Source organism: Scyliorhinus torazame, chromosome 5 (assembly GCF_047496885.1).
Source record: "Scyliorhinus torazame isolate Kashiwa2021f chromosome 5, sScyTor2.1, whole genome shotgun sequence".
Taxonomy (NCBI): domain Eukaryota; kingdom Metazoa; phylum Chordata; class Chondrichthyes; order Carcharhiniformes; family Scyliorhinidae; genus Scyliorhinus; species Scyliorhinus torazame.
The window spans coordinates 183,646,693-183,672,370 of NC_092711.1; the positions used below are offsets into that span (position 1 = coordinate 183,646,693).

Sequence of the window (25,678 nt, forward strand, 5' to 3'; positions counted from 1 at the left end):
AAAGAGAGAGCTAAGACGAGCAAGGAGGGGACATGAGAAGTATTTGGCAGGAAGGATCAAGGAAAACCCAAAAGCTTTCTATAGGTATGTCAGGAATAAGCGAATGACTAGGGAAAGAGTAGGACCAGTCAAGGACAGGGATGGGAAATTGTGTGTGGAGTCTGAAGAGATAGGCGAGATACTAAATGAATATTTTTCGTCAGTATTCACTCAGGAAAAAGATAATGTTGTGGAGGAGAATGCTGAGCCCCAGGCTAATAGAATAGATGGCATTGAGGTACGTAGGGAAGAGGTGTTGGCAATTCTGGACAGGCTGAAAATAGATAAGTCCCCGGGACCTGATGGGATTTATCCTAGGATTCTCTGGGAGGCCAGGGAAGAGATTGCTGGACCTTTGGCTTTGATTTTTATGTCATCATTGGCTACAGGAATAGTGCCAGAGGACTGGAGGACAGCAAATGTGGTCCCTTTGTTCAAAAAGGGGAGCAGAGACAACCCCGGCAACTATAGACCTGTGAGCCTCACGTCTGTAATGGGTAAAGTCTTGGAGGGGATTATAAGAGACAAGATTTATAATCATCTAGATAGGAATAATATGATCAGTGATAGTCAGCATGGCTTTGTGAAGGGTAGGTCATGCCTCACAAACCTTATTGAGTTCTTTGAGAAGGTGACTGAACAGGTAGACGAGGATAGAGCAGTTGATGTGGTGTATATGGATTTCAGCAAAGCGTTTGATAAGGTTCCCCACGGTAGGCTATTGCAAAAAATACGGAGGCTGGGGATTGAGGGTGATTTAGAGATGTGGATCAGAAATTGGCTAGCTGAAAGAAGACAGAGGGTGGTGGTTGATGGGAAATGTTTAGAATGGAGTACAGTCACAAGTGGAGTACCACAAGGATCTGTTCTGGGGCCGTTGCTGTTTGTCATTTTTATCAATGACCTAGAGGAAGGCGCAGAAGGGTGGGTGAGTAAATTTGCAGACGATACTAAAGTCGGTGGTGTTGTCGATAGTGTGGAAGGTTGTAGCAGGTTACAGAGGGATATGGATAAGCTGCAGAGCTGGGCTGAGAGGTGGCAAATGGAGTTTAATGTAGAGAAGTGTGAGGTGATTCACTTTGGAAGGAATAACAGGAATGCGGAATATTTGGCTAATGGTAAAGTTCTTGAAAGTGTGGATGAGCAGAGGGATCTAGGTGTCCATGTACATAGATCCCTGAAAGTTGCCACCCAGGTTGATCGGGTTGTGAAGAAGGCCTATGGATTGTTGGCCTTTATTGGTAGAGGGATTGAGTTCCGGAGTCGGGAGGTCATGTTGCAGCTGTACAGAACTCTGGTACGGCCGCATTTGGAGTATTGCGTACAGTTCTGGTCACCGCATTATAGGAAGGACGTGGAGGCTTTGGAGCGGGTGCAGAGGAGATTTACCAGGATGTTGCCTGGTATGGAGGGAAAATCTTATGAGGAAAGGCTGATGGACTTGAGGTTGTTTTCGTTGGAGAGAAGAAGGTTCGGAGGAGACTTAATAGAGGCATACAAAATGATCAGGGGGTTGGATAGGGTGGACAGTGAGAGCCTTCTCCCGCGGATGGATATGGCTGGCACGAGGGGACATAACTTTAAACTGAGGGGTAATAGATATAGGACAGAGGTCAGAGGTAGGTTCTTTACGCAAAGAGTAGTGAGGCCGTGGAATGCCCTCCCCACTACAGTAGTGAACTCGCCAACATTGAGGGCATTTAAAAGTTTATTGGATAAACATATGGATGATAATGGCATAGTGTAGGTTAGATGGCTTTTGTTTCGGTGCAACATCGTGGGCCGAAGGGCCTGTACTGTGCTGTATTGTTCTATGTTCTATGTTAGGGGTTTTCTATAGGCCTCCGAAAAGTTCCAGAGATGTAGAGGAGAGGATTGCAAAGATGATTCTGGATAGGAGCGAAAGCAACAGGGTAGGTGTTATGGGGGATTTTAACTTTCCAAATATTGACTGGAAACGCTATAGTTCGAGTACATTAGATGGGTCCGTTTTTGTCCAATGTGTGCAGGAGGGTTTCCTGACACAGTATGTAGATAGGCCAACGATAGGCGAGGCTATATTGGATTTGGTACTGGGTAACGAACCAGGACAGGCGTTAGATTTGGAGGTAGGTGAGCACTTTGGTGATAGTGACCACAATTCGATTACGTTTACTTTAGTGATGGAAAGGGATGGGTATATACAGCAGGGCAAGGGTTATATCTGGGGGAAAGGCAATTATGATGCGATGAGGCAAGACTTAGGATGCATCGGATGGAGAGGAAAACTGCAGGGGATGGGCACAATGGAAATGTGGAGCTTGTTCAAGGAACAGCTACTGAGAGGTGGCAAATGGAGTTTAATGCAGAAAAGTGTGAGGTGATTCATTTTGGAAGGAATAACAGGAAGACTGAGTACTGGGCTAATGGTAAGATTCTTGGCAGTGTGGATGAGCAGAGAGATCTCGGTGTCCATGTACATAGATCCCTGAAAGTTGCCACCCAGGTTGAGAGGGTTGTTAAGAAGGCATACAGTGTGTTAGCTTTTATTGGTAAAGAGTTTGAGTTTCGGAGCCATGAGGTCATGTTGCAGCTGTACAAAACTCTGGTGCGGCCGCATTTGGAGTATTGCGTGCAATTCTGGTCACCGCATTATAGGAAGGATGTGGAAGCATTGGAAAGGGTGCAGAGGAGATTTACCAGAATGTTGCCTGGTATGGAGGGAAGATCTTATGAGGAAAGTCTGAGGGACTTGAGGCTGTTTTCGTTAGAGAGAAGAAGGTTAAGAGGTGACTTAATTGAGGCATACAAGATGATCAGAGGATTGGATAGGGTGGACACTGAGAGCCTTTTTCCTCGGATGGTGATGTCTAGCACGAGGGGACATACCTTTAAATTGAGGGGAGATAGATATAAGACCGATGTCAGAGGTAGGTTCTTTACTCAGGGAGTGGTAAGGGCGTGGAATGCCCTGCCTGCAACAGTAGTGGACTCACCAACATTAAGGACATTCAAATGGTCATTGGATAGACATATGGACAATAAGTGAATAGTGTAGATGGGCTTTAGAGTGGTTTCACAGGTTGGCGCAACATCAAGGGCCGAAGGGCCTGTACTGCACTGTAATGTTCTAAGTTCTATCTTGACTCTATATTCAACAGCAGCCCTAAACTAATATCACATCCCACTGCCACACTAGTTTAAACCCTCCCGAGTGACACACAAACCTCCCAGTCAGGATATTTGTGCTCCTCCAGGTTAGGTGCAACCCGTCTTTCTTGTACAGGTCTAACCTGCCCCGGAAGAGATCCAATGATCTAGATAGCTGAAACCCTCCCTCCTACACCAGCTGTTAAGCCCTGTGTTTAGCTGCACTATCTTCCTATTTCTAGCCTCACTGGCAGGTGACACAGAGAGTAATTCCAAGATTATAACCCTAGAGGTCCTGCTTTTTAATTTACTACCTAACTCCCTGAACTCCCCCTGCAAGACCTCGTCACTCTTCCTGCCTATGTTATTACTACCAATGTGTACCGCAACCTCTGGCTGTTCACTATCCCCCTTCAGAATGTCCCATGCCTGTTCAGAGACATTCTTTACCCTGGCATCAGGAAGGCAACATACCATTCTGGAGTCTCTTTCACATCCACATACCATCCTGGAGTCTCTTTCATATCCACAGAAGTGCCTATCTGTGCCCCTGACTATAGCATTCCCTAGAACTATTGTTCCTCTGCTTTGACACTTTCTGCTGAAGAACAGAGCCAGCCACGGTGCCACTGCTCTGGCTGCTGCTGTTGTTTTCCATTGATAGGCCATCCACCCCAACAGTACCCAAAATAGTATACTTGTTAGAGAGGGCAACAACCACAGGGGATTCCTGCACTCACTGCCCCTTCTAGCGGTCACCCAACTATCTGTATGCACCTTGGGTGTGACCATGTCTCTAAAACCCATGTCTATGATGCTTTCTGCCACCTGCATCCTCCTCAGTGCATCCAACTGCTGCTCCAACAATCCATGCGGTCTGTGAGGAGCTGCAATTGGGTACACTTTCTGCAGATGTTCTGGTCCGGAACACGGGAAGCGTCACTGATCTCCCACATCTCACAGCTGAAGCACATTACCCCACTCACTGATGTTTCTCGCACCAGTTAATTATTTATTTAAAAATAAATACTTGTTCAATCAAGTTACAAAATACTTATTAAATTAAGTTACAATTGTTCCTTGTTCCTTTGACCTTGTTCTTTGGAGTCTGTGCCCTGCACTGTGCCTTTATGAAGCCTCCCTCCTGACTTCGCTGGCTTCATTCCTCCACGCTCACCCACCAGCTATGCTCATTTTCTCCACTCGACATTCACTCACCAACACTGAGCAGTTTCAGTCACAGCCCAACACGGTGCATGCACATGGGAAAGGCAAGAGTGCGTATGCTCTACATGCATGGCAAGAACCTGCAGTGAGAATAGGGTACATTCTGCTTCCCATTGAATGCTGGCTATCTCCGTTGCCATTGAAAGGCCTTTTTATTTATGGAAAGTTATTTTCTACGATCTGATAATTGTTGGAACCCCCGGTCCAAGATATAAAGTGATTAAGTCAATTGATATTGCAACCAAAAGTGCATTGGTCATCTGTTATAGTTCAGTAACAGATGTAATTAACAGCAGAACAAACCCTCGCCATTAGATGAGAATATAAGAACTAGGAGCAGGAGTAGGCCATCTGGCCCATCGAGCCTGCTCCGCCATTCAACAAGATCATGGCTGATGTTTTTGTGGACTCAGTTCCACTTACCGGCCTTAATTCCTTTACTTTTCAAATATCTATCTATCTTTGCCTTTAAAACATTTAAAGAGGTAGCCTCAACTGCTTCACTGGGCAGGTGATTCCACAGAAATACAACCCTTTGGGTGAAGAAGTTCCTCCTCAACTCAGTCCTAAATCTGCTCCTGCTTATTTTGAGGCGATGCCCCCTAGTTCTAGTTTCACCCGCCAGTGGAACCAACCTCCCTGCTTCTATCTGAACTATTCCCTTCATAATTTCATATATTTCGATAAGATCCCCCCTCATTCTTCTAAATACAAATGAGTATAGTCCCAGTCTACTCAGTCTCTCCTCATAAGCCAAACCGCTCAACTCGGAATCAACCGAGTGAATTTCCTCTGCACCCCCTCCAGTGCCAGTACATCCTTTATCAAATGAGACCAAAACTGTACATAGTATTCCAAGTGAGGCCTCACCAGCACCCTATACAGCTGCAACATAACCTCCCTGTTTCTAAACTCCATCCGTCCATCACTGAAGGACAAAATTCCATTTGCCTTCCTAATTTCCTGCTGAGTCACTGGCGTCTCAGGAGGCAGTGTTAACAAGTCATTTTCTTCCCATCTTGACATTTAATGTAGCAGTTCAGCTGTTTGGGCAATCTATTCACATTGTGAGTTTCCCCATAAGTTTCCACTCACTCTGGGATCTCACCCTATACGGATAATGAGTTCACAATTGTCAACCATAACAGTTAGAGATAATTGGTGCTGGAAATCTGAAATAAGAACAGAAAATACTGACATTTCCGGCAAATCGGGTATTGTCTGTAGAAAGATAAATATAGTATCTATGGAGAGTAAACATGGTTTTCATTTCAGGGCAGCGTTTCCTTCAGAATGCACTACATCAGTGAAAACGCAACTCTGATCTCAATGTGCTCAGTATTTCCAGTGTTTTCTGCTTTTATCTCTGGTTAACGAAGTTGCTGCTGATTTGTACTTTTTCTTAATTTTTATTACAGTCATTTGGAAAGGCACCAGAGAAAAATTACAAATAAATCATAAGCAAAATAATAGCAAAATACTGCAGATATTGGAAATCTGAAATAAAATAAATCAAGTGCAATTGGATTTAGCGAAGGGGAAGGCATTGAATTGATGGGACTCGGCGAGAACGAGTGCTGTGGCAGGCCACATGCAATACCACTGTTGAGGTAGGAAAGTAAATTGAGAAGAGTACATAAGGAGCCTACAAAGGAACAAAGATTAATTAAATGGGCAAAGATCTGGCAAATTAAGTATAATGTGGGAAAATGTGAAGTTGTCTATTTGGACAGGAAGAATAACATATAAGCTTATTATCTAAATGGTGGGAGATTGCAGAGGGATTTGGGTGTTGGAATGCAGGAATCACAAAAGGTTAGTATGCAGATACATCAAATGTTATGATATCCTGGGCAAGTCGCAGTCAACTCCTGTGCCAACATAAGTGAATTAACCAATGATTTGCATGTTTTCCTGTGACCTTTAACCCTCGACTGCTCCACTGAGTTACAGGCTCCAGATTTAGAAGTAAAACATTAGCAAACTGTTTATTTGTAACAAGAATAAAAGATGAACAAATAATGGAACGATGAGTCTACTAGTATACCTATTCCCAAAACCCCGTCCCACCCTCTTCCCAGTCACACACAAGACAGACAGACGGTAAAACCAGAGAGGGGGGGGGGGGATGCTGGGAGGTTAAAAAAAATAACAGGACTCCCGGGTGCGGCGATGACCAGCTAAGTCGCACGTTTCGGCAGCTCCCATTGGAACGGACTTTTGGGCTCTTGATAAAGAGCCCCAACGGCAATTTTAAACGGCCAAAATCACTGTGCGGTGAAATAGAAGGGAATCCCCCCGGATATTGATGGAAAAAGGAGAGGATAGCGGCAGGATTGCAGTGGATCCTTTGGAGCAGCGGCAAGGAAGGGAAGCTCGAAGCAAGATGGCGTCGGAAGGTTCGATATGAGGCCCGGAGCAACAAGAGTTCCTGCGGCGCTGTGTGGAAGAGCTGAAGAAGGAGGTGTTGGCCCCGATGCTACAGGCGCTTGAAGGGCTAAAGGAGGCGCAGAGGACCCAGGAGCTGGAGCTTCGGGTCGTGAAGGCAAAGGCTGCTGAAAATGAAGATGAAATTCAGGGCCTGGTGGTGAAGACAGAGACGCACGAGGTGCAGCACAAGAGGTGTGTGGAGAGGTTGGAAGCCCTGGAGAATAATTCGAGGAGGAAGAATCTAAGAGTTTTGGGTCTTCCCGAGGGCGCAGAGGGGGCGGACGTCGGGGCATATGTGAGCACGATGCTTCACTCGCTAATGGGATCGGAGGCCCCGACGGGCCCGTTGGAGGTGGAGGGAGCTTATCGAGTTTGGTTCGAAGACCAAGGGCAGGAGAAATACCTCGAGCCATAGTGGTGAGGTTTCACCGCTATAATGACAGAGAGATGGTCCTAAGATGGGCGAAGCAAACTCTGAGCTGCAGGTGGGAGAACGCGGTGATCCGCGTATACCAGGATTAGAGTGCGGAGGTGGCAAGAAGGAGGGCAAGTTTCAATCGGGCTAAGGCGGTGCTTCACAAAAAGAAGGTGAAATTTGGAATGCTGCAACTGGCGAGACTGTGGGTCACATACCAAGGGAAGCACCACTACTTTGAGACGGCAGAAGAGGCGTGGACATTCATAGTGGACGAGAAGCTGGAATAGTCTGGCGAGAGAAAGAGCTTCTGGGACAAAGTAGTGGGGTGACTATGTGGGACGAGGAGGGGGGGGATGATTTCTTAATTGTTAACTCTTTAATCCTGTAAATTTTCTCTCTTCCCCTCGTTTGGGGGCGGGGGGGGGGGGGGGGGGGAGTATGAGGAACTGTGGGCGCTGGTGGGTAGGAAAGCGGGGCTGAGTGGGAAACGCAGGCCTCGTTCCCGCGCTATGGTAATTATGGCGGGAACAGGGACGCAGGAAGGTGGGGGCCTCGCACAGTGAGAGGCCGAGGGCAAACGGGGAAGCCGAGGTCAGCCAGAGTTCGCTGACTTTTGGGAGCAACATGGGGGGTGTAATTATGCTAGAGGGGGATCTAGCGGAGGGGGGGGGAGGGAGCTAACTGGGTTGCTGCTGCTAAGGGGAAGGGGGAGCTGTTATGGGGCGGGGTGGTCGAGGCGGGAGGGCACCGTCGGTGGGATATACGGGTACGTGGTAACCGGGTGAGGAGCTGGGAAAAAAAAGGGGAAGACTAGTCGACAAGGGGGGAGGGGGGGTAAAGAGCCCCCCAACCCGGTTGATCACGTGGAACGTGAGAGGACTGAATGGGCCGATTAAAAGGGCGCGGGTACTCGCACACCTATTAAAGGCAGATGTGGTTATGTTGCAGGAGACGCACCTGAAATTGACAGATCAGGTCAGACTACGTAAAGGATGGGTGGGACAGGTGTTTCATTCGGGTTTGGATGTGAAGAATAAGGGGGTGGCTATTTTAGTGGGGAAACGGGTACTGTTTGAGGCAAAGATCATAGTGGCGGACAGTGGGGGTAGATACGTGATGGTGAGTGGCAGACTGCAAGGGGAGGCGGTGGTTCTGGTGAACGTGTACGCCCCGAACTGGGATGATGCAAACTTGATGAGGCGTATGTTGGGGCGTATCCCGGACCTGGAGGAGGGAAAGTTGGTAATGGGGGGAGATTTCAATACAGTGCTTGATCCAGGGCTGGACTGGTCGAGGTCCAGGACCGGGAGGCCGGCAGCGGCCAAGGTGCTTCAGGACTTCATGGAGCAGATGAGAGGAGTGGACTCTTGGAGATTTATCAGACCTAGGAGTAAGGAGTTCTCATTCTTCTCCCATGCTCGCAAGGTATATTCACGGATAGACTTTTTTGTCCTGGGAAGGGCACTGATTCCGAAAGTGACAGGGACGGAGTACACTGCCATAGCCATCTCGGACCACGCTCCACACTGGGTAGATCTGGAGGTGGGAGAGGAAAAGGAACAGCACCCACTCTGGAGAATGGATATGGGCCTGTTGGCGGATGAGGGGATATGTCTAAGGGTGACGGGGTGTATCGAAAGGTACTTGGAGCTTAATGACAATGGAGAGGTTCAGGTGGGAGTGGTCTGGGAGGCGTTGAAGGCGGTGGTCAGAGGGGATCTGATATCCATAAGGGCACATAAAGGGAAGCAAGAGAGTAAAGAAAGGGAGCGATTGCTGAGAGAACTTCTGAGGGTGGACAGGCAATATGCAGAGGCACCGGAGGAGGGACTGTACAGGGAAAGACTAAGGTTACATGTGGAATTTGACCTGCTGACCACGGGTAAGGTGGAGGAGCAGGAGAGGGCGGGACTGGGAGCACAGATTGATGTGGAGGACGTGGTAAAGGGGATTGGGAGCATGCAGACGGGGAAGGCCCCGGGACCGAATGGGGCCCCGGGACCGAATGGGTTCCCGGTGGAATTTTATAGGAAATATATAGACCTACTGGCCCCGCTTTTGACGAGAACCTTTAATGAGGCCAGGGAAAGGGGGAAGTTGCCCCCGACCATATCGGAGGCGACAATATCGTTACTTTTGAAGAAGGATAAAGACCCGCTGCAGTGTGGGTCCTACAGGCCCATTTCCCTTTTCAATGTAGATGCTAAGCTCCTGGCCAAGGTAATGGCGACGAGGATAGAGGACTGTGTCCCGGGGGTGGTCCAGGAGGATCAAACTGGGTTCGTTAAGGGGAGACAGCTGAACACGAACATACGGAGGCTGCTAGGGGTGAGGATGATGCCCCCACCAGAGGGGGAGGCGGAGATAGTGGTGGCGATGGATGCCGAGAAAGCATTTGACAGGGTCGAGTGGGACTACCTGTGGGAAGTGTTGAGGAGATTTGGTTTTGGTGAAGGGTTCATTGGATGGGTACAGCTGCTATATAGGGCCCCGGTGGCAAGTGTGATCACGAACAGGCAGAGGTCTGACTACTTCCGTCTTTATAGAGGGGCGAGGCAGGGGTGTCCCCTGTCTCCGTTACTGTTTGCATTGGTAATTGAGCCCCTGGCCATAGCACTGAGGGGCTCCAGGAAGTGGAGGGGAGTACTCAGGGGAGGAGAAGAACACCGGGTATCATTGTATGCAGATGATTTACTGCTGTATGTTGCAGACCCGGTGGAGGGGATGCCTGAGATAATGCAGACGCTCGGGGCGTTTGGGGAATTCTCAGGGTACAAACTGAACATGGGGAAGAGTGAGTTGTTTGTGGTACATTCGGGGGAGCAGAGCAGGGGAATAGAGGATTTACCGCTGAGGAGGGTAACAAGGGATTTCCGGTACTTGGGGGATCCAGATAGCCAGGAGTTGGGGAACTTTACATAGGCTTAATTTAACACGATTGGTGGAACAGATGGAGGAGGATTTTCAGAGATGGGACATGGTGCCCCTGTCACTGGTGGGGAGGGTGCAGGCGGTCAAAATGGTAGTCCTCCCGAGATTCCTTTTTGTGTTTCAGTGCCTCCCGGTGATGGTCACGAAGGCTTTTTTCAAGAAGATCGAGAAAAGCGTTATGAGTTTTGTGTGGGCTGGGAAGACCCCGAGAGTGAGGAGGGGGTTCTTGCAGCGTAGCAGGGAGAGGGGGGGACTGGCACTACCGAGCTTAAGTGAGTACTATTGGGCCGCCAATATTTCAATGGTGTGTAAGTGGATGGCAGAAGGGGAGGGAGCGGCGTGGAAGAGATTGGAGATGGCGTCCTGCAAAGGAACCAGCCTACAAGCACTGGTGACGGCACCGCTGCCGTTCTCCCCGAAGAAATACACCACAAGTCCAGTGGTGGTAGCAACACTGAAAATTTGGGGGCAGTGGAGACGGCATAGGGGAACGACGGGAGCCTCGGTGCGGTCCCCGATCAGAAATAATCATAGGTTTGTCCCGGGGAGAATAGATGGGGGATTTGGGGCATGGCAGAGAGCAGGGATTGTGCAACTGAGGGATCTGTTCTTGGACGGGACGTTTGCGAGTCTGGGAGCACTGACGGAAAAATATGGGTTGCCCCAAGGGAATGAATTTCGATACATGCAACTGAGGGCTTTTGCAAGGCAACAGGTGAGGGAGTTCCCACAGCTCCCGACGCAGGAGATTCAGGATAGAGTGATCTCAGGGACATGGGTGGGGGATGGTAGGGTGTCAGATATATACAGGGAAATGAGACGAGGGGGAGAACATGGTGGATGAGCTGAAGGGAAAATGGGAGGAAGAGCTGGGGGAAGAGATCGAAGAGGGGCTGTGGGCAGATGCCCTACGTAGGGTAAACTCTTCGTCCTCGTGCGCCAGGCTTAGCCTGATACAATTTAAAGTTTTGCACAGGGCACATATGACCAGAGCAAGGCTCAGTAAATTTTTCGGGGTAGAGGATAGGTGTGGGAGATGCTCGGGAAGCCCAGCAAACCACACCCATATGTTTTGGTCATGCCCGGCACTGCAGGGGTTCTGGGTGGGGGTGGCGAAGGTGCTTTCAAAAGTGGTGGGGGTCCGGGTCGAGCCAGGCTGGGGGCTGGCTATATTCGGGGTTGCAGAAGAGCCGGGAGTGCAGGAGGCGAGAGAGGCTGATGTTTTGGCCTTTGCGTCCCTAGTAGCCCAGCGAAGGATACTGCTTATGTGGAAGGAAGCCAAGCCTCCGGGCGTGGAGACCTGGATAAACGACTTGGCCGGGTTTATAAAACTGGAACGGATAAAGTTTGCACTAAGGGATTCGGCTCAGGGGTTCATCAGGCGGTGGCAACCGTTCATTAACTACCTCACAGAACGATAAAGGAAACGGGAAGGTAGCAGCAGCAACCCGGGGGGGGGGTGCTCAGGTGGGTCCTCAGGGGTGTTTTTGTAAAGATATTGGTACTTGGTTATGAACATTGAATTGAAGTGCTGATTTTATTATTTGGGAGAGCTATTATTTTTGTTATTGCAGTTGCCATTTAGTTTATATATTATTTATTTATTTGTTAAAATACGATCACGGTTATTTATATTGTTTTGCTGTTGTAAAAAGGGGAAAAACCTTTGTATTGTTTTGTATGGCCGAAAAAGTTGAATAAAATATATTTTTAAAAAAATAACAGGGTTTAAAAGGTATGGAAGATTTGAGGATCTTCGCTGCTGGGGTTTGATGGTAGTGGTGGTGATCCACCAGATGTTGAACCATCGGTTGGTTTGGATCTTCAAGCTGGACCACTCAGACTGGATTCTCTGGCTGTGGGCTCCCCTCCAGGGACACACTTGAACTTGTGTTGGGCTGGGCGTTACCTACGGAAGATGCACTTCAGGATTGCTCAGTTTCTGAGATGTGCTCAGCTTCAGCAAACTCACCATTGGCTTATCTCAGTTAAACAGAACATCAGAGCAGCAATTTTAACGTGGCCTTTGAGTGGTCTGTTACCTTTAATGGGAGAGGTACCCGGAAGGTTCCCCTCGCCCAGCTCCATCTTCAGGCTTTGAGTACTCACAAACTGCTCTGTGTACCTGAAGGGAGTTCCAGCTAAGATTTGAGAGAGAATGCCCCTCTTCTGGGAGAGAGACTCAAGAAAAGGATTCTACTTAGTGCAAGGTGAAAGTAAAAACAGAGAGAGACCAGCAGGACAGCCTAAAATGATCCTGGCCAATCTGCATGGAGAATCTGCTTAGCCCCAGGATTGCAATGGAGCCAATTGGTTATCAGCAAAGTCTGTCAAGGCGTGTGACTGCTGATGTCAGTATCTCCTGCTCTTGCCTTATTTTTAAATTAAAGGTGTAGGCCTCAGCAATGTCCAGATGCAGGAATTGTAACAACCAAAAGAACAGGAATTAAAAACAAACCAAGAGTCTAACGAGGATTCACAAGAAGGTTTCTTATACAAGTAATAAAGAAAGTGATGCGACCATCAATTCACTCGAGACAAGAGTAAAAGTAAACCGTGGCTTTAATCAACTTAGAACAGTGCCTGCCTGCGACTGGAACAATACTGTGCGCTGCCTACAGGTCGACTGCTCTTTATACCCCCTCCTCAAGGGGAGGAGCCATGGGCGGAGCCCATACGTGTCCCAACATGTTCCCCTATGGATGATGCCATACAATGGCCCATAGGTGGAGCCCACAAGGGCAACAGCATAGCATAGATGCAAATACAAAGGCAAAGCATGGTACTGATACAATGGTGGATTATTGGTATTCACCACAGAAAGATCATAGAATATGATCATTTGTTGTGAGGGGAATTGATTACAAAATTGGGGTGGTTATGCTTCCGATGTACAGGACATTGGTGAGACCACATCTGGAGTATTGTGTACAGTGTTGGTCTCAGAGAGTCATGAGTCCCTGGATCGCTCCATCAAAAGGCAGTATGAGCAGAGTCTTTGAATATTTTTAAAGCAGAGCTTGATAAATTCTTGATTAACAAAGGGGGGTTTAAGATTCTCGGTGGTAGGCAGGAATATTTGAAGTTACAAGCAGATCAGCCATGATCTTATTGAATGGCAGAGCAGGTTAGAGGGGCCATGTTGCTGATTCCTGTTCATCATTTGAATTTTAATAACAGCTTCCATTTCAGTGCTCATTCTGATCATCTGCACCAGTCTCTGTTATCGCCAAAGGATGATAATCTCAAACACTGTGAAAATGGTAGTAATGTCAAACAGGGGATAGGTCCCAGTTGCTGTCTCAGTGCCACCTCTAGAGAAGGGGTGTCAAGGTGATACTGATAGAGTTTAATCTGGCTATTCATGATCCCTGGACAACCCTGTGAGCTGACGATCCAGTCATTGCATCCACCTGGGTCAGATGTAATCTATCTGATAGATAATAGGAGGGATTGATGTGGGGAGATAAAGTGTTAAATGATTGCTGTGAGTTATATTTGTGAGAATGCCTCCCTCGCTGTATTTTTCCACAGCCTACACTATTATTTTTTTTATGTGTTGTCGAAGTGAAGTTACTGTAATTGATCAGCCCACAGTTTTTCTTACTTTTTGCACTGACCCACTAGTCTGCTGGTCTGTGAGAATATGATAGGATGTGTTTTTGAGGGACACATGTGGACCTTGAGGAGACAAAACTCCCTTGAATGTGCAAGCAGCTGATACTCCTGTGTTGTGTATAAATGTCACAAAAACTGGCCTTTGCGCTGTTTTGATTCACTGATGCATTCCTCAGCAGGCTTGAAATTAAATGTCCTCCTATCAGCTCACTCCAGACTCTTGTGTGGTTTCTTCCACAATAGAAGTGAACGAACTGGTGTTTCGGATATTACAAGGATTCAACATATTGTATTCAACACAAAACTGATTTATTTGACTTTTATTCAGAATGTTAACCTTATAATTGGGCTGGACTTTATTAACATCAGCAAAAAATCGACCACTGGTTCAATCCTGAATTTCAGAAACAGCAAAATCGAATCATCGGGATTGCTTTTGAGCTCACTGGTGGTTCAACAGGTAGGATGGCTGAGTGAATTCCTTCTCACACCCAGAGCAGGTGAACGGTCTCTCTTCAGTGTGAACCCGCTGGTATTTCCGTAGGATGGAAGAATCAGCAAGTCCCTTTTCACAAATAAAACTGCCAAACGGCTTCTCCCCAGTGTGAACTTGGTGATGCACAGTGAGATTAGATGCTGACTTGAATCCAGTCCCGCAGTGAGGGCCTCTAAAAGGTCTCTCATCAGTGTGATCAGGTTGATGGGATAATAGATTTTTGGAGCTTTTAAGGCATTTCCTCCAGGTTCTTGTCAGTGTGAACATGCCTGTGCACAAGTAGGTGGGATGATTTTTTTAAATTTAAATTTTTTTTTAAGTACCCTATTTTTTCCAATTAAGGGGCAATTTAGTGTGGCCAATCCACCTACCCTGCACATCTTTAGGTTGTGGGGGCGAAACCCACGCAAACATGGGGAGAATGTGCAAGCTCCAGTTGGACAGTGACCCAGAGCCGGGATCGAACCTGGGTCCTCGGCGCCATGAGGCAGTTGTGCTAACGTTAGGCGGGATGATTTGAGTGAATTCCTTCCCACACTGCGAGCAGGTGAACAGCCTCTCCCCACTGTGAACTCGCTGGTGTGTCATCAGGTTGAATAACAAAGTGAATCTCTTCCCACACTCTGAGCAGGTGAATGACCTCTGTCCAGTGTGTGTGTCGATGAGTTTCCAGGAGAGATGGAAACCAAGGCAGCACGGTAGCCTTGTGGATAGCACAATTGCTTCACAGCTCCAGGTTCGGTTCTGGCTTGGGTCACTGTCTGTGCGGAGTCTGCACATCCTCCCCGTGTGTGCGTGGGTTTCCTCCGGGTGCTCCGGTTTCCTCCCACAGTCCAAAGATGTGCGGGTTAGGTGGATTGGCCATGATAAATTGCCCTTAGTGTCCAAAATTGCCCTTAGTGTTGGGTGGGGTTACTGGGTTATGGGGATAGGGTGGCGGTTTTGACCTTGGGTAGTGTGCTCTTTCCAAGAGCCGGTGCGGACTCGATGGGCTGAATGGCCTTCTTCTGCTCTGTAAATTCTATGGGTAATTGAATCTTTTCCCACATTCCCCACATTTTCATGGTTTCGCTCCAGTGTGACTGTGTTTGTGTCTCAACAGGCCAGATGATTGGCTGAAACCTCTTCCACACATTAAACACTGTTTCACCCCACTGTCAAAGGTGCTTTTTCTTTCCACGTTCAAAATCCGATGATGTTCAGGTCCTGATAAATCGAACGTGTCCCTCCAGTCAGGATCTGATATTTCGTTTGAGATTCACAACTGCAAATCCCCTGGTCTAATACCCTGTGGAAATGGTTTAAAACAGAAGAAGGGGAGTGGGAGAGAACACACAAAGCCAAAAGCAGGTTGTGAAATTGAACTGAATGAATCTGATAATTAGTGGAGTTAACACGAGCGAAAAGTGACCATTATGATGAATGTAGGAATTTCAGATGTATTGTATTATAGGTATTTGATGCACTAATGGTTAAAATCCTGGGCTGTTGCATGTGTGACTGTTGCAATCAAGTTTTAAAATAAAGGAGTGCCGCAGCCTATCCAAGGTTGTCATTGTGGTCACTGGTGTGTAACTTGTGGACCTCGAGCCACATCGAGTGGGCGTCTACCATGCTGTGGAATGTTGGCCCCTGGAATGGGCCAGCGAGGTCTATGTATATACGGGACCAAGGTGTTCCCGGCCATTCCCACTGTTGCATAGACGCAGCTGGTGGGGCTTTCTGGTTTTCCTGGACTGCCGTGCTCTGCGACCTTCTCGATGTCTGAGTCTATCCTGGTCCACTATCCTGAAGATGCGGGCCAGCATCTTCATATTGAATACCCCCAGGTGTCCACTGTCCGCAAGACCGCCTTTCGGGCGACCACCACCTGTATCCCCAACAGTAAGACACCATCCTCTACGCTCAGCTCCGTGAGCTTCGTCGTATAAGCCCGCAGATCATCAGGCAAAGCTTTGTGTTGGTCCCCATTCTGGACCATGTGTTGGACCCGAGATAGCTGTGGGTCTGTCTGAGTCCACTCTTTTATGCGAGCCACCGTGATAAAGCTGGAAGCTTCACAATGAAGTGGAGAGCCGCTACTACTTCTGTGGCTGAGGTGGTCTTGTGGAAAGGGCAGGCAGCTCAATGCGTTGGCATGTGGGATCCACATGCCTGGGTGGTGTTCCACTGTGTATTGATATGCTGCTAAGAGTAATGCCATTGCTGCACTCTGGCAGATGTGACCAGGGGAAATCTCTCGATTCTTTTTGAAAAGCTCTAGTAAGATTTGTGGTCAGTATAAACCATAAATGCATGGCCGTAGACATAGGAGTGGAACTTCCTCACAGCAAATATAACTGCCAAGCCCTCCTTCTCGATTTGGGCATAGTTCCGCTCGGTGTCGGCTAGTGTGTGACACAAAAACTATTGGTTGCTCCGACCCGTCGAGCATCTGGTGTGCGAGAACAGCTCCTACGCCATAAGGGGAAGCGTCACACATCAGGAGAAGTTATTTCTCTGGGTCAAAGTGGGTCAGCCTCAGAGGACAACTGCCGGGTGATCTATTGGAACGCCTTCTGGTGTAGGGAGTCCATTCCCTTTGGTGTCCTTTCATTAATAATTGCTGGAGTGGGCTAAGCAGCGTGGCCAAGATGGGGATGAATTTCCCATAGTAGATGATAAGTCCTAAAAAGGAACAGAGTTCAGTCGGGCTTTGAGGGGTGGGAGCCTAGTGGTGGCCCGCACCTTGTCTTCCACCAGCTGAAGCCCCTTTCTGTCAACCTGGTACCCTAAATAGGTGTCTTCAGGGCAGCACGGTGACACAGCGGTTAGCACCGCTGTTTCAAGGTGCTGAGGACCCAGGTTCAATCCTGGCCCCTTGTCCGTGTGGAGTTTGCACATTCTCCCCTTGTCTGCCTGGGCCAATCAACCACAGCCCCAAAAGATGTGCAGGATAGGTGTATTGGCCACGTTAAATTGCCCTTTAATTGGAAAAAATTGAATTGTATACTCTAAATTTGAAACAAAATAGGTGACCTCAGGCCATTAAAAATGCAATTCGCCCTGGGGAGGGAGACGCCCGCCTGTTCAAAACTTCGGGTGACTTTGGCCAGGTTCTCCAAATGTTCTTTTTCTGAGGCCCCAATGATGAGTGCGTTCTCCAGGTCTTTCAGGGTTTCCATCATGCGTTGGAAAATCGCACAGGTCGATGAAACACCGAAAGGCAGTTGGGTGTATTCATACAGCCCTCTGTGGGTGTTGACTGTAGCGTACCTTCGACAGTCAGGATCCAGGACCAGCTGTAGGTATGTGTGGCTCATGTTGAGCTTCGTGAATGTTGTTTCCCTACTGATCTTGGGACTGGGTAATGGTCAAGGAGAGTGACCTGGTTCACTGTCATCTTGTCGTCCCTGCACAGACGTATGGACCCATTGGGTTTCAGCACCAGGACCACTGGCACAGCCCAATCGGCGAAATGGATAGAGCGGATGATTCCCAAGCATTCCAACCAATCCAGTTCTTTGTTGACCTTGGGCTACAGCGTGTACAACATTGGGTGGGCATGGAAATAACGGGGTCGCACATCCTTATCAACACTGATTTTGGCCACTGCGCCTTATATTGTCCCGAGCCCTTCAGCGAAAACGCTTGGATACTTTGCCAGCACTCCTTTCAGGCCGTGGGGATACATGCGGCAGACAGGATGCCAGTCCAATTTTAAGTGACAAGCCAATTGCTGCCCAGTAAGCTGGATCCTCTTCCGTGGACAACCACCAAGGGCAAACATGCCGACTGGTCCCCGTATTCCAAGTCACATACGTGGTTCCCTCAATGGCCATCGGCTCTCCAGTATTCATGCCAATCAGGCATCCTTGTTCCGAAGGTCCAATGTCTGGAGACCAGACTGGCAAATATCAGGCAGCTGATCACCGAGACAGCCGCTCAGGTATCAACTTCCAATTCAATGGGGTGGCCATTCACCTTTAATGCAATCCTGATGGGTGCGGCCCTGGGGGCTGTAATGCAGTGCAACTGCTGGTAGTCCTCTCCCTGGTATTTAACATAGTATAGAACATAGAACGATACAGCGCAGTACAGGCCCTTCGGCCCACGATGTTGCACCGACATGGGAAGTCAAAAAACAAAAGCCATCTAACCTACGCTATGCCATTATCATCCATATGCTTATCCAATAAACTTTTAAATGCCCTCAATGTTGGCGAGTTCACTACTGTTGCAGGTAGGGCATTCCACGGCCTCACCACTCTTTGCGTAAAGAACCTACCGCTGACCTCTGTCCTATATCTATTACCCCTCAGTTTAAGGCTATGTCCCCTCGTGCTAGCCATTTCCATCCGCGGGAGAAGGCTCTCACTGTCCACCCTATCTATTTTGTATGCCTCTATTACGTCTCCTCTTGACCTTCTCTCTAACGAAAACAACCACAGTCCATCAGCCTTTCCTCATAAGATTTTCCCTCCATACCAGGCAACATCCTGGTAAATCTCCTCTGCACCCGCTCCAAAGCTTCCACGTCCTTCCTATAATGCGGTGACCAGAACTGTACGCAATACTCCAAATGCGGCCGTACCAGAGTTTTGTACAGCTGCAACATGACCTCATGACTCCGGAACTCAATCCCTCTACCAATAAAAGCTAACACTCCATAGGCCTTCTTCACAACCCTATCAACCTGGGTGGCAACTTTCAGGGATCTATGTACATGGACACCGAGATCCCTCTGCTCATCCACACTTCCAAGAACTTTACCATTAGCCAAATATTCCGCATTCCTGTTATTCCTTCCAAAGTGAATCACCTCACACTTCTCTACATTAAACTCCATTTGCCACCTCTCAGCCCAGCTCTGCAGCTTATCTATGTCCCTCTGTAACCTGCTACATCCTTCTGCACTGTCGACGACACCACCGACTTTAGTGTCGTCTGCAAATTTACTCACCCACCCTTCTGCACCCTCCTCTAGGTCATTGATAAAAATGACAAACAGCAACGGCCCCAGAACAGATCCTTGTGGTACGCCACTTGTAACTGAACTCCATTCTGAACATTTCCCATCAACCACCACCGTCTGTCTTCTTTCAGCTAGCCAATTTCTGTTCCACATCTCTAAATCACCCTCAATCCCCAGCCTCCGTATTTTCTGCAATAGCCTACCGTGGGGAACCTTATCAAACGCTTTACTGAAATCCATATACACCACATCAACTGCTCTACCCTCGTCTACCTGTTCGGTCACCTTCTCAAAGAACTCAATAAGGTTTGTGAGGCATGACCTATACTTCACAAAGCCATGCTGAGTATCCCTAATCATATTATTCCTATCTAGAGGATTATAAATCTTGTCTCTTATAATTCCCTCCAAGACTTTACCCACAACAGACGTGAGGCTCACCGGTCTATAGTTGCCGGGGTTGTCTCTACTCCCCTTCTTGGACAAAGGGACCACATTTGCTATCCTCCAGTCCTCTGGCACTCTTCCTGTAGCCAATGATGACATAAAAATCAAAGCCAAAGGCCCAGCAATCTCTTCCCTGGCTTCCCAGAGAATCCTAGGATAAATCCCATCAGGCCCCGGGGACTTATCTATTTTCAGCCTGTCCAGAATTGCCAACACCTCTTCCCTACGTACCTCAATGCCATCTATTCTAATAGCCTGGGTCTCAGCATTCTCCTCCACAACATTATCTTTTTCCTGAGTGAATACTGACGAAAAATATTCCTTTAGTATCTCGCCTATCTCTTCAGACTCCACACACAACTTCCCATCCCTGTCCTTGACTGACCCTACTCTTACCCGAGCCATTCTTTTATTCCTGACATACCTATAGAAAGCTTTTGGGTTTTCCTTGATCCTACCTGCCAAATACTTCTCATGTCCCCTCCTTGCTCGTCTTAGCTCTCTCTTTAGATCCTTCCTCGCTACCTTGTAACTATCAAGCGCCCCAACTGAAACTTCACTCATCATCTTCACATAGGCCTCCTTCTTCCTCTTAACAAGAGATTCCACTTGTTTGGTAAACTACGGTTCCCTCACTCGACGCCTTCCTCCCTGCCTGACCGGTACGTACTTATCAAGAACACGCAGTAGCTGTTCCTTAAACAAGCTCCACATATCCAGTGTGCCCAACACTTGCAGCCTACTTCTCCAACCTATCCCCCCCCCCCCCAAGTCATGTCTAATGGCATCATAATTGCCCTTCCCCCAGCTATAACTCTTGCCCTGCGGTGTATACTTATCCCTTTCCATCACTAACGTAAACGTCACCGAATTGTGGTCACTGTCCCCAAAGTGCTCACCTACCTCCAAATCTAACATGCTTGAAGTCTAGGGGTCAGTGACGCCTGCGGGTTTGGCGGGGAACGGCGCTTTCACGGATCTGTCCTGCTTCTTGGCCCTGTTCAAGGTGCTCATCCCACGGTCTGCGGTTGGAATCTTCGTGTTCCGTTTTGGGGGAATCATCCCGGTTGCGCCTGGATGCGACATCCTTGGGTACCGTGGTCGGTTTTGTTTTGACGTTTGAGCCTTGAAGCAGTAGGTCTGTGGTTGATTCGATGACCAAGGTTCAGGACCACCAAGCCCCGCAACCCCACACATGAAGCGCATCACCTCCATACTCCCAAAACGCCTTGATCCACTGCAATTCGCATACCGCTGCAACCGGTCCACATCAGACACCATTTCCCTGGCCCTACACTCATCCCTAGAGCATCTCGAAAACAAGGACTCCTACATTAGACTCCTATTTATTGACTACAGCTCCGCCTTCAACACCATAATCCCAGCCAAACTCATATCAAAGCTCCAAAACATAGGACTTGGCTCCCCACTCTGCAACTGGATCCTCGATTTTCTGACCAACAGACCACAATCAGTAAGAATAAACAACAACACCTCCTCCACAATAGTCCTCAACACCTGTGCCCCACAAGGCTGCGTACTTAGCCCCCTACTCTACTCCCTGTACACACATGACTGTGTGGCAAAACTTGGTTCCAACTCCATCTACAAATTTGCTGACGATACGACCATAGTGGGCCGGATCTCGAATAACGATGAGTCCGAATACAGATAGAGAACCTAGTGGAGTGGTGTAGCGACAACAATCTCTCCCTCAATGCCAGCAAAATTAAAGAGCTGGTAATTGACTTCAGGAAGCAAAGTACTGTACACACCCCTGTCAGCATCAACGGGGCCGAGGTGGAGATGGTTAGCAGTTTCAAATTCCTAGGGGTGCATATCTCCAAAAATCTGTCCTGGTCCACCCACGTCGACGCTACCACCAAGAAAGCACAACAGCGCCTATACTTCCTCAGGAAACTAAGGAAATTCGGCATGTCCACATTGACTCTTACCAACTTTTACAGATGCACCATAGAAAGCATCCTATCGGGCTGCATCACAGCCTGGTATGGCAACTGCTCGGTACAGGACCGCAAGAAACTTCAGAGAGTCGTGAACACCGCCCAGTCCATCACACAAACCTGCCTCCCATCCATTGACTCCATCTACACCTCTCGCTGCCTGGGGAAAGCGGGCAGTATAATCAAAGTTCCCTCCCACCCGGCTTACTCACTCTTTCAACTTCTTCCATCGGGCAGGAGATACAGAAGTCTGAGAACACGCACGAACTGACTCAAAAACAGTTTCTTCCCCACTGTCACCAGACTCCTAAATGACCCTCTTATGGACTGACTTCATTAACAGTACACCCTGTATGCTTCATCCGATGCCAGTGCTTATGTAGTTACATTGCATATGTTGTGTTGCTCTAGTATATTCCCTTTTCTTCCCACGTACTTAATGATCTGTTGAGCTGCTTGCAGAAAAATACTTTTCACTGTACCTCGGTACACGTGACAATGAACAAATCCAATCCAAATGGTGATGCCCACCACCCGCTGGAGGGTAAAGTGGGCCTCCGTAATCATTTCCTTTGGGTATCGGCGTCTCAGAGCCCACAGACGAAATGGTCCCATAAGGATTCAGACAGTGCGGCCCCAAACTCACAGGATCCTTAAGCACGCCAAAAATTTCCCATTTGATTCTCCTTGAGCCTGCGAGGTCGTGTGAAAACGGAACCACCGGTTCATTATCGGAGGTTGCGTGGTGAGATGTGTCTCGACCAGGGCCACCAACTCCCCGAAAGACTTGGGAATCCAGCCTGTCCAGGTGCGTGAGGCTCTTGTTGAGTGCATAGGTTGATCACCTGACTGCATTCAGCAGGACAATGGTCTATCCATCCCCATTGATCGCGTTCGATCAAAGAAAATATGGCACCCGCTCTATGTACTGGGTCCAATAATCGGTTCCAGCATCAAACTGTTCAAATTTTCTGATGTGTGGTATCTCACTGTTTGGTTTGGAGTCTCTATGGGCCTGGACGAAGTGGGTCTGTGGTATAATGCATGGAAGCTGTAGCAGCTCCACTTCACCCTCATCACCAGTGTTAAGCCCGAATGGGAGAAACAACAGGGAGGGTGGAATTGAACAACTCATTACTGCAGTATACTCAAAATAACAAAACTATAACTCCTTTCCCCAAAGGGCCACCCACAGGTTAGGGTTTTTATACTGAGTAGTTTCCCCTTGTTAAGGAAACCCCAGCCCTAATTACCGGAGTTTCAGACTCAGCTGTGTAAGGGGTAAACATATAGAGAACATTCGTTGGCCGGGGGATTGGGGGAGTAACAATCATCCCCAGCTGCGCAACCTCAGGCCTGTTACATGCAGACTGTGTTTCTCTGAGCTCCTGCTGCCTCTGGCTGTAATAGTTTCTGGACCTGGTGTGTTATTCTCTATGCTGGCTGCATTGTTTTGGACTTCAAAGCCTGGACTATGGCCAGGGGGAAACGGTGCTATGATTGTTTGGGTGGAGGGGAAGAGGAGCCTGATGCTGCTGTCAGTTGCTTGCAGGGAGAGCGAGGAGAGCTTGCCTGTCTGCAGCTGCCACACCTGGGACTTGCACGTGTACTGGCTGACTTTCTGCTTTTCGGCTGGGAGTGAAGCATGGGGCAGATTTTGGTTGGCCTGCTGCCAGGCTGAAAGAGGAGTTGAATGGACTCATTTTTGCAGTTTTGGAGTGGATGGTGTCCAGAGCGGTACTGTGAGAGCCATGATCATTTTGAATGGCAAATGAGGATTAAAGGATCTACTCCAACGCTCATACATATTCCCCTATCGTGCACTTTGCTGCTGCATGATATCATAGAATTTTACAGCACAGAGGGAGATCATTTGGCCCATCACTCTGCACCGGCTCCTATAAGAGCTACCAGCTAGTCCCATTCCTAACCCTCCAAATTCATCACTTACAAAGATATATCCGCTCTCTTTTAAAACCTCCAGTGGAATCCGCCGCCACCACTCTCCCAGGCAGCGCATTCCAAATCTCAACAACTCTTGAGTAAAGAAGTTTCTTTCATCTCAGTCCTACCTCTTGCTGAACGTCTAAATCTTGTCTAAATAATTTGATAACTTTGGCTCCAACAGTAACTGGATCACAAAACATGAATTTAACTTCAACAATATCGTACTGCAATGGTGATATGGTTATCCAGCATTCACCGATTCCCAGAATACGTTCTGTCCTCACTGGAGGAGGTCTTCAGACATGTGCAGTGCCAGGCAGTGACTGGAGCATGCGCACTCGGGGCTCTTACTGGAGGAGCATGCGCAGTCCGGAAGCTGGATGAAGAGTTGTCGTAATATCGGATCAGTGAGGAGGGCAGAAGACGAACCGAGACAGCGGGTGCGTGGGAGAGAATGGAACTGGAAAGTGGGCAGGGAGGTTGCATAAACATTGCCTGTCGGTCGGAAAATGCGAATATGTAGTTTCCACTCAAAATTTGCACCGGCTACGGCCTTTTTCCCTGATAACAAAACCAGATTAAGGACCGCCATATTTTTCGAGGACAATATTCAGCACTGCGCGTGCGTACCCGTCATTTTTATGAGGGGCAATGTGCAGCAGTGAGCATGCGTTCGCCATGTTTGTAAGGGGAAATCCCCAGCAGTGCGCATGTGCAGTCTTCATCTTGAGGACAATGTGCAGCAATTGTGAACATAGGTGGAGGAATTAAAATTCTGAATTGTCAGGAACCCAGAATTCGAGGAAGTCAAGATATCTCGGAGGATTGTGAGGCTGGAGGACATTACCGAGATAGGGACAGTGACCATAGAGGGATTTGAGAGTATGAGAAATTTTTAAAAATAGTGCTGCTGGTGATGGATGAACAGGATTTTGGGCAAGTAAACACCCGGGCAGCAGAGTTTTGGATGACCTTAAACATTAAAAAGAGGTTGAATATGAGAGGCCGGCCAGGGGTGCGTTAGGAGAGTTAAGTCTAGAGGTAACAAAGCGACGGATGAGAGTTTCAGCAGTACATGAGCTGAGACTGGAGTGGAGTCGGGCAATGTTACTGAGGTGGAAATAGGCGGTCTTGGTGATGATGTTGATATGTGGATGGAAGTTCATCTTGGGGTGAAATATTTCACTCTGGTTGTGAACAATCTGGTTCAGTCTCAGACAGTTGTTCGGGAGAGGGATGGAGTCAGTGTCTAGGGAGTGGAGATTGCAGCAGGGGCTCTACATAATGGCTTCAATCTTCTCAATATTTGAAAGGAGGAAATATTTGTTCGTCCAGTACTGGATGTCAGACAAGACAAGATGGTGTGTTTTTGAAAATACTTTGACAGGATGTGGGCATCGCTGGTTAGGCCAGCATTTATTGCCCATCCCTAGTTTCCCTTCAGAAGATGGTGTGAGTTGCCTTTTGAACCGCTGCAATCCTTCAGATGTAGGTACATCTGCGTCTGTTAGGGAGGGAGTTCCAGGATTTTGTGACAGCGACAGCGAAGGAACGGAGGTGTTCAAATACACTACCCTTGCCTTTGTAGATGGCGCTGGTTGAGGACTTTAAAGAATCTGTCAAACATCTGCCCAAGCTGAAGGTATATATTTTAGCTGAAAGTATATATTAGCTGAAGGTATGTATTTTCTTTTCTTCCCATGTACTTAATGATCTGTTGAGCTGCTCGCAGAAAAATACTTTTCACTGTACATCGGTACACGTGACAATAAACAAATCCAATCCAATCCAATCAAGTCCATCTCTCTCCCACTCTCCCTCACTCTCACAGTGACGGTAGCACGGTAGCATTGTGGATAGCACAACTGCTTCACAGCTCCAGGGTCCCAGGTTCGATTCCGGCTTGGGTCACTGTCTGTGCGGAGTCTGCACATCCTCCCCGTGTGTGCGTGGGTTTGCTCCGGTTTCCTGCCACAGTCCAAAGATGTGCGGGTTAGGTGGATTGGTCATAAATTGCCCTTAGTGTCCAAAATTGCCCTTAGTGTTGGGTGGGGTTACTGGGTTATGGGGATAGGGTG

General features: G+C 48.2%; 1 protein-coding gene and 1 long non-coding RNA gene across 2 annotated transcripts in view; one reads left to right on the forward strand and one right to left on the reverse strand.

The window, feature by feature from the left end:
• The window catches only part of LOC140420793 (uncharacterized), a 34,524-nt gene extending 10,556 nt beyond the window's left edge, over window positions 1–23,968 (reverse strand). The window contains exon 1 of the long non-coding RNA XR_011946570.1: window positions 23,726–23,968. This is a non-coding gene — a long non-coding RNA (uncharacterized lncRNA). The remainder of the gene's footprint in view (window positions 1–23,725) is intronic.
• The window catches only part of LOC140420791 (uncharacterized), a 154,077-nt gene that overhangs the window by 32,023 nt on the left and 96,376 nt on the right, over window positions 1–25,678 (forward strand). The gene's annotated exons all lie outside the window — the stretch shown is intronic.